Source organism: Bufo gargarizans, chromosome 5, assembly GCF_014858855.1.
Source record: "Bufo gargarizans isolate SCDJY-AF-19 chromosome 5, ASM1485885v1, whole genome shotgun sequence".
NCBI lineage: Eukaryota > Metazoa > Chordata > Amphibia > Anura > Bufonidae > Bufo > Bufo gargarizans.
Genome location: NC_058084.1, coordinates 327,120,938 through 327,136,668, shown reverse-complemented (window position 1 = coordinate 327,136,668; position 15,731 = coordinate 327,120,938). Strand labels below are relative to the sequence as shown.

General features: G+C 41.0%; 1 protein-coding gene across 1 annotated transcript in view; it reads left to right on the top strand.

Moving 5' to 3' along the window:
* The window catches only part of LOC122939663, a 44,889-nt gene that overhangs the window by 13,728 nt on the left and 15,430 nt on the right, over positions 1-15,731 (top strand). The window lies entirely within an intron of this gene.

Sequence of the window (15,731 nt, the reverse complement as noted above, 5' to 3'; positions counted from 1 at the left end):
AAACTAAATAACATTTCTTCTATCCTAGGTTCATTCAGAGGTAAGGCTCACAAATGTAGCCAGATGGACTAGTACAGAAAGTATATTAGTAAATTTGTATTACAATGATATGATTGGTATACTGTCTCTTGTGCCATGTGTAAACCTTCTCAAAGTTTTACATTCAGTATGAAAATGTGCAGTTTACGCTGTGGTTATTAAACCCCTTTGTATACCTTGATGTAACTGTAAGGGCTTGTTCACGCGACCGTTGCCCCTCCGTTGCCGTATTGCCGTATTGCAGCCCGCATTTGCAGATCCGCAATTAACTTCAATGGGTCAGCAAATCCAGAGATGCGGAACGGAATCACAGAACGGAACACTGCGGAAGCACTACGGAGTGCTTACGTCGGGTTCTGTTCCATACTTCCGTCCTGCAAAGAGATAGAACTTGCTCTATCTTTTTTCAAGTTGAATGGGTCTGGATTCATCCCGGCGGCCGTACGGAGGTTGCCCGTGCATTGGGGACCGCAAATTGCGTTCCCCAATGCACGGAACGGCCCACCTATGGCCGTGTGAATGAGCCCTAAGTGGAAGGTGCGCGAGGGGTGTAGGGAGCAGGCTTGTGAGTTGAATCCACTCCATACAGAGCAGGTGTTGGCTATGTAATACAGTTGAACTCTGCCCTTAATGAGCAGGGTCAGAGATAACTCCAATCTTGGACATTTAACCCCTCAGATGCTGCGATCAATAGTGGTTACAGAGGGAGGGGGCTACCCCTGACCTCCAACAGGAGGTCCAATTAGTTGTTATGGCAGCCTTGAGCAGCAGAGCATAATATGAGGATAATGGGAAAATCCACACGGACTGCAATAGTATACTACTGCAGTCTATGGTATTAATGATTGATTGCATGTTCAAGGGACAACAAAAAGTAAAATGAAATCTTTTTTTTATATTTTAAAAAATGATCTCCATTCCCAATATTACACAAAAAAATAAACAATATAAAATGAAGATAATTGCATTTCTCTCACAAGTAGGGGGCTTCTCCCTTCTGTGGAAACCACCAGCACTGTATGCAGTGACCTCACCTCCCTTACTTCCCACTATGTCTTTTTCTTTTAATTAATTAATTAATTAATTAATTAAAGTTGAGAGGAACAGATCATTATGTACCCAGCCAGAAGCCATAATGAGGGCTCAGGTGGCCCCCTGGGCATCAGCCCACTGGGAAATATCCATTGAATGGATGTAATAATTAGACATATGGCCAGCCGCCATACACATTAGATAGAAGTTGGTTGATGGTTGAACAGCAGTTTAACAAACTGGTGAACAATCACTTTGCAGACCAAGCGATTAACAAAAGATCTCTTTTGTTCAAAAACAATCTTTTTTTTATAAAAAGATCTTTTATCCGATTGTAGGACGAGAATTTTAAACATGGGCAACTTCTTTTTAGACGATTGTGGTCTGTCATTGGTTGGCTGAAATGATCATTCATTGTTAATTTTGGTCAACATTTGGTTTGGTTGGAATCATTTGTTTTAATCAACTTTAGACTAATGTATAGTGTATCACCACTATAGATGAGTGACTTCGGTTTTCGGGAAAAATTTGGTTCGATCCGAATATATTCGCGGTGAATTACATTAAAAAAATGGCTATTTTCTGGCTGCTGAGAGCCTTTGTAGTGATGTAGAACATTGTGCCTTGTAGTAACACGTATAGGGAGTCTGCTTTGGTAGTGAAATAATACTTTGAGTCCCAGGGGCGTAGCTAAATGCTCATGGGCCCTGGTGCAAGAGTTCAGCTTGTCCCCCCCTCTTCCCTCAGTGCTTTGTGGCCAGTGGAAGGGGTGCACCTAGCCTTTCAGCTGCCTGAGGCAAAAATGGAAACGGCAACCTTCCAATTCCAAATTCTCAACCTAACCCTTTCCTTCAAATCCTGCTGTTAAAGGGGTTATCCAAAATCTAAAACATGAACCCCAATGCCCAGGCCCCTCAAATGGATTATACCTAACGCACTCCCCGGCCCCGCGTCGCTTTTGATCCCCGCACAGTCGTCGCTGCATCTCCCCGTCACGTGGATCAAAACATCCGGTGACGTTGGGGGGGTGGGGGAGTGCGGATTGCACCCAATAACAGGCCCCGACAGGGAAGAGTCTCCCTAGCATCGCTGGTGATGATAGGCAAGCTCGTCCCTGTTGCAGCCTGCTATTGACAGCCTACCTATGTCAGAAAGACTGCCCCATAACTACTCCAGAGGTATTCCCGGCGATACCCATGGGGCAGTCTTTCTAGGCCCACATACAGGTCCGGGATTTATGTGACTTATATTTCATTTCTGCCAGTGCTCCAGACTAAAAAAAATACCTGGTAGCCATTGGCTCCTGAACTGAAAAATTTAGGAGCCAAATCAAATTTTTAGTCGCCAAATCGAAACCGAATCAAAATTTTGGTATCGTGACAACGCTACTCCGATCAGATCGGCATAGGGTTGTTTTGATACCAAAATTTTGATTCGCTTTCGTCACCATAAAGTATTGCGATACTCAATACCGCGCCAAAAAAAAAAAAACACACCAAAAAAAGCCGCGTGCATTTCGCATATTATGAAATGTTTGGCCCATAATAGAACAGTCCTATCCTATTTTTTGGGGTGACAAGGTGACTAAAAAATGGTGAATGCTCACCGCATAGGAGATATTTTTTAATAATTTAATAGTTTGGACAGCGCTATGTAATATGTTTATTTATTCTTTATATATTTTATATGTAAAATTGGGAAAGGGGGGATTTAAACTTAATATTTTAGGGTACTTTCACACTAGTGTTTTTCTTTTCCGCATAGAGTTCCGTCCTAGGGGCTCAATATCGGAAAATAACTGATCAGTTTTATCCCCATGCATTCTGAATGGAGAGTAATCCGTTCAGGATGCATCAGGAGGTCTTCAGTTCAGTAATTTTGACTGATCAGGCAAAAGAGAAAACTGCAGCATGCTACGGTTATATCTCCGGCAAAAAAAACTGAAGATTTGCCTGAATGCCGGATCCAGCATTTTTTCCCATAGGAATGTATTAGTGCCGGATCTGGCATTCAAAATACCGGAATGCACCCGCACTAAATCCGGACCCATTCACTTCTATGGGGCTGTGCACATGAGGGGTGATTTTCACACATCACTTGTGCGTTGCGTGAAAATCACAGCATGCTCTATGTTGTGCGTTTTTCACGCAACGCAGGCCCCATAGAAGCTAATGGGGCTGCGTGAAAATCGCAATCAAGTGCGGATGCGGTGCGATTTTCACTCATGGTTGCTAGGATGAAAGTCTATTCACTGTATTATTTTCCCTTATAACATGGTTCTAAGGGAAAATAATAGCATTCTTTAATACAGAATGCATAGTAGAAGGTCAATATAATAAACATTGGTGGTGCAGTGCTGCCCCCCCAACACCCCAGTATGATAAACATTGGTGGCGCAGTGTGCTCCCCCAATATAATAAACATTGGTGGTGTAGTGCTGCCCCCCCAACACCCCAGTTTGATAAACATTGGTGGCGCAGTGCGCCCCCCCAATATAAGAAACATTGGTGGCGCAGTGCGCACCCCCCCAACACCCCAGTATAATAAACATTGGTGGCGCAGTGTGCCCCCCTCAATATAATAAACATTGGTGGCGCAGTGCGCACCCCCCAACACCCCAGTATAATAAACATTGGGGGCGCAGTGTGCCCCCCTCAATATAATAAACATTGGTGGGCACAGTGCGCACCCCCCCAACACCCCAGTATAATAAACATTGGTGGTGCAGTGTGCCCCCCCTCAATATAATAAACATTGGTGGCGCAGTGCGCCCCCCCCTCAATATAATGAACATTGGTGGCGCAGTGGGCAGTGCCAATGAGGGTTAAAAAATAAAAATAAAAAATTAACTCACCTCCTCCAATTGATCGTCTCCTGTTCTTTCTTAAGGACCTGTCAAAGGACCTGTGGTGACATCACTGTGCTCATCACATGATACATCACATGATTCATCACCATGGTAATGGACCATGTGATGAGCTCAGTGACTGTCACCACAGGTCCTGAAGAAAGAACAGGAGACCGGCAGCTACGCGATCAACTGGAGGAGGTGAGTTAATTTAGTAAAATATTTTTTTAACCCTCATTGGCACTTCCCACTGAGCAACCAATGTTTCTTATACTGGGGAGGGGGGCACACTGTGCCACCAATGTTTCTTATACTGGGGTGTTGGGGGGGCACACTGTACGGGGAGTCTAAGAAAGAATCGAATGAGTCACTAACTAAGTCGGATCTTTAGTTCTTTTCACCTGTGACTCATTCGATTCTTTCTCCCTGTACTTGTCAGTGACTTCAGAGCTGCTAGTGCTTGCCTTGCCTCAGCTCTGATTGGTTGGTAGGCGGGGAGGGGAGGGGCTGGCAGAAACAGCTTCCACTCTAGGATCAGATTACACTCCTCCCGAGCCCATCCCCTCCCTGCTGCCAGCGTCTCTGCTGTTGTGTGCTGTGACTCACTGACTGAGACTGAGGAGAACATCGGCGGCGGCGGGGCAGAGAACTATCAGCTCCTGTGCCCGCCGCTGTTATACTGCAGAGCTGCCGCGGAGGGTCTAGTCGCAAATGGCGACAAGACTAAAAAGTCTTGTCGCCATTTGTAAATTCTAAGTCGCATTGGCGACCATTTTGGTCGCCATCTGGAGCCCTGTCTGTATTGTCTTATATTTTTTGATGCTGCATTATTATAATTACTTTGATACTAGATTTGATTGCGTATTTTATACCAGACTTTATATGTTTGGTCCATATTTGTGGACTTTGGTGAGCTGGTTGTCTGTGCCTGGTTTTATTCATACCGGCACATCTCTCATTGTATACAATTTTTAAGTGTTTGTTTGTTTATCCTTTATAATAAAATTGCTTAATAGATTTTATATCTATTAGCTGGATGTGCAGCTTTTTGATGTTTTTTTGGTCTTTCGGTTGCTCATAACTAAAATATGTAGTCTACAGTTTTTTCGAAGTTTGTATTCTGAGTGCTATGATGGAATACATACTATGTAGCAAGATGTATGCAGAAATTATATAGCATATCAGGTTTCAGCATCAGTATGCTTTTCCCAAAACACTTTGTGCACGTATGTATCCTGGTCCTTTCCAGTAAGTTTTTTTTTCTCTCAAGAAATACTTCATTTACGAGCAAATTCCCTCAAGTGGGAAAATCCAGACAATAACCTGGACATTCACACAATAGGTAGCTATCTAACTTGGTTCTTATTGCCAACACACCCAATCACACGTAAGTGCCAATGAGCTCATCATCTCTGGAGTGAACCACTACTTTGGCGGTGGTGTTAAGATCTCACATGTGTGTAAAGTGTAAACAATCGAGTTTATTAACAGTTACTTGGGGAAAGAGAAATGAAGAAGTGGTAAGCCTTAAGTTATACAGCATGAAAGATAACCAATATATGTTATTATTACTTCCATTTTTCTTATACTATGTGTATACTTTGTGCTTGAAATTGTTTTTTTTTAGATCTAAATAAAAATGTCAATTTAGACATCTGTTATTAAGCAAATTCAGATATCAGTTAATGGTAAACAATTACACATTGTGCATTCTGTGAAACCATATATATTATCAACTAATATCCAATGGACAAATAGCTCTCAAAAATTCTGCTAAACAAAATGTATTGCCTTGGATCTTATTACTTTTCTCCAGTGAAGCTCACAATCGAATTTCCCTATTTTCTACCTGCACACATGGACAATTTTATAGGAAGCAAACTGGTGGCCTACAGATGGGGAACTAGAGAAAATTCAGCTACCATCCATAGTTGAGTGAACTTGCCCAATCACAGAGGACTGATGTTCTTACAGTGAAAGCAGTGGCGTAGCTAGAAATGACTGGGCCCCACAGCAAATTTTCAAATGGGGCCCCCTTAGTCCAGTAATTTTTTCGCAACCCCTTCCTTTCATGCCGCCCCCATTTCTGTGGCTAGTAAAGATCGCTCTCTCAGACCAGGCCCGGCAGCTGTTCCATCCATTTCCTACACTGTCTATACTGTCACCATATATAATTTCATTGTGTAATACTGTTGAGGGGGCCCTGACAAAATCTTTTAGTCCTCCTCCTCCTGGATGGGCCCCTTCTGGGTCAGAGCCCCCTGCTTCCCCTATAGTTACGTCCCTGGACAGTACTATTAAGTCACTGCATGGCTGTCCTGTTCTTTTACTCAGGGGCGTAACTATAGGGGAAGTTTCCTCCGGGTACTCAGTTTCCTCCCACACTCCAAAGACATACTGATAGAGACCTTAGATTGTGAGCCTCATTGGGGACAGTTGGATGCTAATGTCTGTAAAGCGCTGCGGAATATAGTAGCGCTATGTAAGTGCATAAAATAACTTGCACACTACTAGAATATAGCATATAATGGATATTGCCTACTATATTACTCACTGTTATGATGTGTGTTTGGTGTATATGTACAAAGAAAAGTACAGCATAACGAATAATTTTTCTAAAGATATACTGTATACTATACATAATACAATTTATAAAAAAACAAACCTTTAGAAATGTTACAAAGCAAAGCAAAGCTACAAAGTAATATGTTTTCTGTCTATCATGTTTATATGGTTTACAGTCGAGCAAAAAGAGGCTGTTACATCTGAAAGACCAATTTTCTCAATGCAGCCCTGCCAGTAATCAGCTGCTCTCCCCAGGGAATGCTATGGGCACCCACACATTTCCCCTTCACTGAATTCAAGTATGTATGATGTAATCAATGGTGACACCCAGTCTCCCAAAACAGTGATCTCTCTGTCTAGCAGCTCTCCCTTCTGACTAACAGGTCTGGTAGCAGGGGGCACCCCTGTATGATTTCCTTATTGAGCATCTGCTTTAGTTATTCAAACAATTTTTTTTTTCTGTTCTTCTGATGGATTAAAAGAACAGAAAATTAAACAATAGATGTGAACTCTCCCTTACTTACATACAGTATAGGTTGAAAATTTACAAAAATTGTTAGCCTAAAGTTTATCAAAATGGACGATTTCAACCGAATCAAACATTTGTCGGTTGAAATGTAACAATCTTTTGAGCCGACTGATGACAGACTATCATGGTTTGAAAAGAAGTCAGCCATATTTAATATTTTCCTCCATTCAAAGAAAGATCATTCGTGATTGCCCAGTTTCTTTGAATGTGTATGGGCAGTTTGAACAACTGTACCGTCCAATATAGACTAAAGTACTTATGTTGGACGAACTGGCCAAGAACTAATGAGTGCGTGGAGCTTCAGACATGATGTCGGGGAAGACAAGGATCAGCTGTAATGAATATTTTCACCCGATTCTTTTGTTCTCCTAAAAGATAAGCCGCCACCAGAGGTTTTCCGACAGCTGATTTCTCCAATTTCCTCATAGAGTACACATACAAGTTCGGCAGAGCTAAATATGTTTGGGGAAGTCGTGAGCGAGTGAGGAGAGATAGCTGTCAGCCAAACAAATTGATAGGCCAACAGCTAGAATGGATATGGCCATTTTCAAATATGTATGAATGTGTCTGTGAAAGGAACATTCACCAGATGATCTTTTCAACTGCTGTTCGACCATCAACCAACTTCTATCTAATGTGTATGGTGGCTGGTCACCTTTACAACTTTATTTTACCAACTTATCTAACAAATTCTTCCATTTTCTGCTCTATTAGTTTTAAAGCCCATGTGCTAATGAAATGTTGACTTTTGTCTCATTGTGCATATAGGAGTCTGCCAATTCAAATAAACCTGCTGTTTACTTACCGAAAGGGAACTCTAAACGTATTAACCTGCAACTGTTAAAGTCAATTCTTACTCCAAAACACTCATGTGTAAGCAATTCACTGAATGAGAAAGTGTCTTATTCACTATAAATGAGAGGGTGTGTCGGATAAATCACTTAGTCTATCATGCAAGGTGTCGTGTGCAAGAGGCATTATGGTAGCTCATTGACTTTCTGTGGCTTCATACCATACCGTACATAGTATTGCTATATGGGGACAATGCAGAGCGCCATTCTCTGCTGGATTAATATGGAATACGATAAATAACCTTTGTTTTGCTCTGTATGAATTCAGCAACATATGGAGATATAGTAGATCCCACAGAAGTCTATTGGTGCCCTACGATAATGTACATGAAACCTAACATATCCCCTTGAATGCCAGTTTAGTTTGGCAAATTTTGAAAAGTCATAGGTGACTTTCTCAGATAGATGCAAGGTATCTCCCTGGTGTTTAGAGCGTCCCTACTATTTTTATGCTTTGAGCAATGCAGTGATGAAACATTAGTCAAATTAAAATGGCAAATCAATATATATTGACATATTTAGTCAATTTTTCGACTACATTGTATAATTGTTAGGAAATCTAACTATAAAATAGTTTGAATAAAGACATTTTCAAATATATCTAAAAAAGTTACCAGTTTATGGAAGACTTGGAAATATAGTATTGTTAATTGACATGGGGACTTATTAGGATCTCTTTTACACAAATATAATTACAGAAGAGTCTGTCCAGCTCGTGCTACCAAAGGGGGAAAAGATTTGGAAATAGATATTTTTTTATCTCCAAGTGTTTTTGAGGGTTTTTCATGGTATCATCAATGGGAAGGTGCTTCTTTCTCAGGTTTACATTATTTTTTGCGAGGTGCTCCACCCCTCAATCATCTGCGGTCTGTATCTCAGTTATGTCACTGTACTTACCTTCTGGATTTTGGAATGTGATATTCTTAGATTTGTGTCTTCATACCTTCTCTCTCTGGCTTAAAGGAGGCTGATAGAGTCTAATAAATGCTCTTCCAAGTTGGACATTAATTATGTAGAGAAAGTTACAAGCCACTATAGACTGCTCATTTCTATGGTTATGACCACCGTGCAATCTATCAACGGTGGCCGTGCTTGCCCACTATAGGAAAAAGTTCCGGCCTTTCTGGTGGCCACCCCATGGGAGCTAACATAGGCTGGTGCTTTTTTCTATAGTGTGCAAGCACTGCCAACTCTAATGGATTGCAGGGTGGTCGTAACCATGGAAACGAGCAGTGTATAATGTGATGGAAAAATGGATCCGGCCAGCAAAGGAGGCAATATGGATAATAACACATTAGAAAGTGTTTTTTATTAACTTTCTCTACATAATAGATGCTATTTGCTGAAGTGACACAACCCCTTTAATATCGGAGTGTTTTGCAGGGACTTACAGTATTTAATCTGGACCTTGTGTTGTTGGATTTTTGACCATTGATATTTGTTGGACCTGGATTATGAACGTTATTATATATTTTTTAAATTAAGTATGCCAATTTGTATTAAATACTTACTTCCGTATTTATTTGCTTAGTATCTGATTAATATTTATTTTAACATTTCTAATATTTATTTTTACTATTTATTGATTTATTATTATATGTATTAATTGCTATGTAGCATGATGACTATTTACTCTGGCTATCGATGTGGTGTGCCAGAGTCCCTTACTGCAACCTGTATTGTTTCTTTATTGTCACAATATATTGTGAAGTTAGTTTTTAACTTTTTCTGCGCATATTACCTTATCTACATATTTTAGTTTTGTATGGTCTTCTATTTTTTATTTTACTTTTTTCATTTTTGATTTTTATAGTTTTACATTTATTACTGGTATATATTATTTTTACTACTCCTATTGGTCTGTGTATGTATTTTCACTTGTATATTTAAATATACACAATCATGTGTCTGCTGCTTTCAGTGAGGGTTTACTTATATACTGTACATTTGTTACATGATTTCCCAGACCAGCCCTGGGAGCCCACAAACCCACCTCTGTCATGTCACAGGGACTGTTATGGCATACTTTACATGTACTCATACAATAGATGCAAAAATTATATATGGACTAGGCCTTCATTCTAATATGATAAAATCTGACACACTCAGCCAATATATTTTGATCAAAACAAATCTGTGCCTGCCTACCAGCACCAAGGTGGTCTCAGTCAGGTAGGTTCTACTCTAAACCTGCCTATGCCGTTGGGCATCTACATTGATGAGAGCAGACCCTGCTGCTCCTAGTTACTATCGTGCATCAAGCAACTAATGAGAGGAGGAGCACGCACAGCCATATGTACCACCCAATCAAGGTCACCTGCGGGATAAGTGGGGCAAAAAGTGCACAAGAATGCTCCTCCGAAGATAAAATCGGAGTGCATTTACACATGAAGGTGCCACTCCTTCAAGAACATACATAAACTACAAAAATCACGTGAAAAAGATACAAAACATCCTGCAAGATATGATATGCAGATGTACATGGCTACATTTATAAAAGAAAAATCATGTAAAATAATGAACTAACAGAATAGATACAAATATTATATATGGACTAAGCCCTAATTTTTATGTGATAAAATCTGAGACTCTCAGCCAATATATTTTTATCAAAACCCATCTGTGCCTGCCTAGCAGCGCCAAGGTGGTCTCAGTCGGGCAGGTCCAAATTTAGACTTACCTATGCCATTGGGCATCTACATTCAGCAGAGCATCTATTGTATGAGTGCCTTATTTTCCCAGAATTTTTTTCATACTTTACATGTACCCTAATGCAGGGGTCTCAAATACAAAACCGACAGGCAGCATGCGGCCTCTGAGTCAGTTGTCGGCAGCCCACAAGTGTTCCCTTAAGCTCAAAAGTCACGCAGATTCTATAGTGTACTGTTAACTTATATGTATATATCAGTATCTAGATGATATCATCACTGTGCATCAACAACAATAATGACATAATAAAGTAAACACCCCTTGCACCAAAGTTGGACAAAACCCCATTGTGGCGTACACCCGCTCCTCTAACCTTCTACGTTTTTCATCTGGTGTGCCGTTCCCTGTATTAATAAAGTGTTATTATACTGCTTCACCACTATGATAAAAAGTTATAAAGCCAAATAACAGGTTACACTGCTGAGTAAATCAATTTAATGTTATGTTGTCTGCTTCTCTAGGTTTTTTTAACTTCTTTTTTATTACAAGATTCTGTGTTTTGTAAGATAAACGTGATCTGGTTAAAAACAGTAGTGTTTTCTGCAAACTGAAAATTCTGCCCAGTAAAATATTTTGCATGACAACTGCATAAACATTTTGTTTAGAAGAAAATGGATATTAAAGAAACTACCAATTCATGGGTTTTAGGAACGTTGCAAATGGAAATGACAACTGTTTATAACATTGATTAGAAACTCACAGAGACATAATAAAAGTTTTGATCAATGGGGTCTGAGTGCTGAGACCCCCATATATCATTAGAACACAGAACCAGTCGCATATCACTCTTTCTCCTTGCTGCAGGCAAAGAAGAGAGATGGATTCAACGGAAAGTTTATGAGCCCATCTTGATTCCTCTCCTGCAGTGAGCACTTCTCTCACCTCATTCTAGAAATTGGTGCGGGTCTAAGCACTCAGACCCTCACTGATCAATGCTTTTGATATGCCTCTATGACATATCAAAAGTTTCCTGAAAACTCAGTGACCCTTTGAATTCTATGAATACCAGAAGAAATACAATCTGTTTTGTATGTATCTAAAGCCCTTTAGCATACAGCCACACGTTCAGTATTCCTGATAAAGCTTTGGAAGCCAAAATCAGTAGTGGTCCACACAGATACTATTGTATATTTTGGACTATAAGACACCCAGGACTATAACATGTGCCCAGGGTTTAGAGGAGAAAAATAAGAAAATAAATATTTAGCATCAGACCTCAAATCAGACTTCAGATTAGACCCCAAAATCAGACCCCCAAGCTCCATCAGGCTCATATCAGACCCCCTAACCTCCATCAGCCTCAGATCAAACCACCATCAGCCTCAGATCAGACCTCCATTAGCCTCAGCTCGGAGCCTCATTAGCCTCAGCGCAGACCCCCATTAGCCTAAGTCCAGACCCCCATCAGCCTCAGTTCAGACCTCCTTCAGCATTTGGACTGTAAGACACACTGCCACATCATATGTCTTATAGTGCTAAATATATGGTCCTTCTCCTTTGTTTTGAATCCACTCCTGGTTTTGGGCTGTAAAGGAAACCTGAACATGTGGCCGTACCCCTTATTACCATATTTCCTACCTCATGTGCAGGAGGCTGTATGGCAACACAAATAATCCTTGCAGATCCATCCACCGAGTGCTGCAAAGAGAATACCTCGGTAATATACCATACACGGTTTTTCTGCTGGATTTGTTTAAAATAACATAAACATGTCTATGAACGATTCAATGCAACGCTCCATGCATATCGTATGTGATAGAGCATGCCATGATATTTTTTCTTCTAAAATCCATTAATAAGGCCCTCCATTTGAAATTTATGGCCACAATGATACTGTGTGGTAGTGGATGGAGAAATCCACATGCTAACCTTCATTTTTGAGGAAATGAAAAATTAAGTAATTGTCACCTATAATATCTGTAACAATATGATGGATCCTGGAATACAGAGCATGGGATTAAGCACTTTGAATGCAAAATAAAACAAATTTTCATTACTTTTAAACCCCTTAAAGCCAAGCCAGTTTTGGCCTTTAAGGATCAGGGGAGCTTTGTAGTTTTTGCCTCTTCGCAGTTTGTTAGCCATAACTAACATATCATTTAGACATTATTGTCAGGCAGATATAAGGTATCATTGAAGTTATATGAATTTTTACACTGGCAGAATGCATAAAACAGCTAAACTATAATTCTCTTATTAGATTATTATTATTGTTAATTATGCTGTGACTGCTCTAGTGACCACATGACATTGTGCATTACAGGGTTTAATATAACAGGCTAGGTAAAAGTCTCATATACTGTAGTATACTGTATACATGTCATTAAAAGCTGTAGAATGCATTGCTATGCGCATTTAACTGTAGATAATCCTTTATTGTTATAGGAAATGCAGGCTAAATGGCTTTGTCCTTAATTCACCACATTACAGCAGAGAGGAGGAGATCATTGAGGTGGGCCTGCGGTGCAGACTTCAGGTAGAACAAACTAAGATTACAAGAGAAAGTCTGTCTGCACACTGCAGTTAAGCTATTCATATTGACATTATACTAGCCATGCCGAGGGCTCATACAGACTTCTCAAACAAAAGATAAGCCTGGCATTTCCTATGTAGGATTGGCGGCCAATTCACCACTCGTTCATTTCTCTCTATGACTTTGCACTAACAAATGTTCAGTGTCCTGTTTAATGACTTCATTCTGTAAACTGATTACAAGGTGGAGTTCAAATGCTTTATTTATGCAGCCTGATCATCCTCATTATTAAAACAAAAAGTCTCTTCCTTATTACATTTCCATTTTGACCAAGAATTAGACAATACAAGACCAACATGCATTCCAAGCTTTTTTTTCTCATAGAGGTCATAAAATAGGAGATTTCTATGATTCTAGGATTTATACATACTCGGTGGTAATGTTTAACTTGTGTTGACATGGGTAAGGCCATATTTTGTTTCCTCAGCAGATTCACAACCACATAATATAGATTTTAGGATTTTTCATGTGCACAGATGGCTCAGATCAATGGGACAAAACAATCAATTTATTTTTAATATCTGAAAAGTATTTTGCTTATGCATATCACATAAAATATGGAAGTCAATTGGCTAAAAAAGAGTATGTCTGCTCCCACTGTCTCCTGATTCCATCTGGAGTCACTTAAGTGGACAGTAAAGTGCTACCTGATTATTATCTAATGCACACTTTATACTTCCGTGAGTGACCCAAAACTGCATCGTGTGGAGAAGGCATAAAAAGCAGCATCTAAACCTTAAAAAAGTCCCATTGGGACAATTCCGGCCCATAATGCCTGCAGGGCCATACAAGCCAGGACAAAAAAAAAAAACTCTTGCACTGTAGGGCTCAGACTCTCATGCTTCAAGCCTATGTTATAGGGTCACCCATTATTTAAATGGGTACCACTTAATACCGTAGTGGCAGCATGCCACTCACAGGTGATTGATGGGGGTTTCAGTTGCTGGACCCATGGTGATCAGCTAATATCCCATGGTCCAATTAGGTTTGTCCAGATGTGTATAAGACAGCTATCAGCCACATCGATCTTCCCCAACTTCCTTGAATGCTCAGTAGTGAGAACATTAAGCAGGTTCCAGACACCTTTCAGACAGCTTCCATTAACCTGTTTGATCCCTGTTTCCTCCAAGGGCAGTCAGGCAAAGACTTGTAATTTCTGACAGATCTCATGTTTATGGCCAGTTTTATTGTTTAATGGCCTATAAGGAGCTAATGATATTATCAACAGCCTCAACAGATTAGGATGCATTGGTCCATATCTCCATAGCTACTTTATTGTTAGGTTCCTGCCTTTTGTATGTTGGTGATATGAAAACTGCCCATCAGTTTTCCCTAGGTTTAGTAGCTGCATGATTAGAAAAAGAAGTAAGATTAAATAAGTCACCAGTAATGTAGATGTAACGGTCACGTCCACACACACACACACACACAGGGGGAAGGATAGTGACCACTGCGCTCCACCCTCACCCCTGGCCCTGCCAACTTGACTCACGAGTCCTGGTGACAGGGGACAACTGGACGACAGTCTCTTACTTAGGATATGTGCAGGGAAGACAGACAAGACACAGACAAGACAAAATACGGAACGTGAACGGACCGGGTCAGAACCAAGAGAGCTATGCAGTACAAAGGGTTAAGCAAAGAATGGTCAGGAGAAGCCGGGATCAAATACCAGGGGAGTAGAGAAGTAGCAGAGGAGTCCGCAAAGAGTAGTCAGGTGGGAGCCGAGGTCACAATACCAGGAGATATGCGCAGTACAGGGGGAGCAGGCAAAGGATCGTCAGGGAACAGGATCAGGTGAGTATTCAGTAGTCCAACAAATAGCCAAGAACCTAGAATTAACAGGCAACCTGTGGCCAGCAGGCTGCCTGTATTTATAGTGGGGTCTGAGGGTCATGTGACGTGGCCAGCGTCACATGAGCGACAGACAGACGAGTCAAGCACCGAGTGATCAGCTCGGCGCTCAAGGCAGACCTAGGAGCAGGGAGTCTCCCAGCTAGCAAAGCCGTCCTGGGAACGAGGCCAAACACAGATCATTGCTCCCGAAGCTAAGCAGCAGGTCTGCGGCTGATGGGAGACCGAGTGCGCCTTTGGCGCTCCGTGACAGCAGAAGTGGCTATATACTTACCATAATATAATCATAAGGAAAGTACCAGTAATTTAGAGGTTGCTGAACATAAAACACGAAAAGCCTCAGCATACATGTGGTACTCAAGAGATATACAGTTTGGATGATATTATGATTGCATTTACCAACTGTAGGAAGGCGCAAGGGGCCGTCATTGATGGAAGGTATGTGTCACTGAGATTCCTGGCCTCGGTGAGGTAAGAGCTGGTAGTTTTAAGTGTCAGTGGCAGCTAGTGCTGACTGACACTGTTTGTTGTTAGTATGGGTGTAAAGCCGATCCGGGCCGACTCTTACTGGGAGTAGTCAAAGTGCTGGGTGGGTGGCTTCTCCCCACGCTCTAGGCCGGGTCTTTTTTTTGGCCTATATAAAACCCAGCCAGCAGTCTCAGCTATGTGTGGCTTATCCTCCATCTGACAGAGAATCTGGGGAGTCCCTGTGTTTTGGGACCTGTGAATTTATGCCATGCTAAGGGCATGAGAGCCGCATGCCGGGAAACA